Source organism: Patagioenas fasciata, chromosome 6, assembly GCF_037038585.1.
Source record: "Patagioenas fasciata isolate bPatFas1 chromosome 6, bPatFas1.hap1, whole genome shotgun sequence".
Classification (NCBI taxonomy): Eukaryota; Metazoa; Chordata; class Aves; order Columbiformes; family Columbidae; genus Patagioenas; species Patagioenas fasciata.
Genome location: NC_092525.1, coordinates 14403760 through 14405559, shown reverse-complemented (window position 1 = coordinate 14405559; position 1800 = coordinate 14403760).

The window sequence follows — 1800 nt, the reverse complement described above, 5'->3', positions numbered from 1 at the left end:
AATCCATGATCTCAGGTCCAGTCAGGTCTCACGGCGCAGGAACCGTCTAAAAAGAAAGAAGAAACAGCACCACAAAAATGCAGTTATGCCTGGCTTATTCAGCCCCACCAACACAACTCAGTACAAGCGAACTCTCAGAGGGAAGCTCGCAACCCAGGATTTTGTCATACAGGCTGTATCTGCCCGACAGGGAAATGCCACACATCCCCCTTTTCCTGGTTTTTCCAGTTTCCACGCAGCTATTCCTTCTGTACAGCCCTAAATGAATTCTGACAGAAGACAGGAGGAGCGGAGTCTCCCTCCAGAGCTCAGTATAACACAGCTATGGATTAGAGCCCTAAATAAAAGGAAGATGTGGAATAAAGGATATCAGGGGAGTCCTCTCCCCTCTTTATTTTTTTCCCCACAAAATCCTATTCCCAGTCTCTTAAAATATTGAGACTCCATAGAGAAAAAAACAGAGCACCAGTCCCACACTTGGGATATATGAAATAAGAACTCATTTTCATTTCTAATTTTTATAATCAATAACAACTTGTAGGGAAAGAAATCAAAAGAATTTCAGGGGAAGTGCTAATTTTCAAAACCCTTTGGTTCCTCATTGGCTCAAAGTTGTTTCTGTAAACTTATGTTCATTACATAATCAGAAACACTTTAAAATCTTCCAGTTATATGAATTCTCACCCTGTTACTACGGCAAACCACTCCAAAATTTCTTAGCAGTAATACAACAAAGTGCTTGTAAAAACAGCTCTCAAAACTAGCTATTTCAGCCTTGCAAAACTTTAAAGCATCTGTAGTCTCTGCAAGTTGTTGAACTGATCAAACACAAGCCAGAATCCTGTCGTGCTCCCTGAGCAAACTGGCACCTCAAAAATAGAGATGGAGGATATGAAAAATGATTGTCACCACACAATGCTAGGAGACAAAAAAACCCTAGAACATCCTCCTCCCCAGAACCCCCAAAATAGAATCCAAAAACCAGCAAATCCAAAGTTTCAACTGAGAAACTTAAGCTTTAAAAAAAGCAGGTGCTTTTGGTTGCTTCCCACCATCACGCTGATGGTCCAGGCCAGGTCACAGACCGTTCCCAGGAGAGGCACGGTGCCACGGTGGGGCTGCGGAGTCCTGTCCCCAGCAGCTCAGACCATCCTCAGAAGTTCACAGCAGCTCTCGGTGGCTTCCTTGGCTTCCAGACACCCAACATTCAGAGCTGTGAGCATCACCTCCTGCCTCTGAAAAACTCACCGCTGCGGGTTATTAAGACAAAAAGCATTGACACAGGCAGATTAAGTCCCAGCATTCTGTGAGAACAGATTTTGACGACCGTCTACTTGCCCCGTCTCGTAAAAGGGTTTTGATAAAAGCTTAGAGAAGCCAACCATGAACAACTGCCAACTCTATATGCATCTCTTGCCAACTCAATATACATCCCTTGCTCCACAAAACAACACCAGCCTATCAGGACAGAACCAAGAAATCGGCCTCGGTGGCCTGGCAGAAGCAGGGCCATGTAGTGCACTTTCAAAAGCAAAAAATATTTGTTCTCCAAAGACCACTTAAAGCTGTGTTCAACTTTTGCCTCACTTTGGGACACTTCTTAAACACATCTTTCCTTATCAACAATGCTCTTGCAAGTAACCTGCACATTTGACTCCATTCTTGGAAATACATGACTAGAATAAATGCCATTGATAATGATTAGTGAAGGAATAACCATGATATGTCAGAAGAAAAACACTTTAAACATTCAGCTCGCCATGTTAGAATAAGAGAGACAGGGTAGAGAAAGAGAGAGAC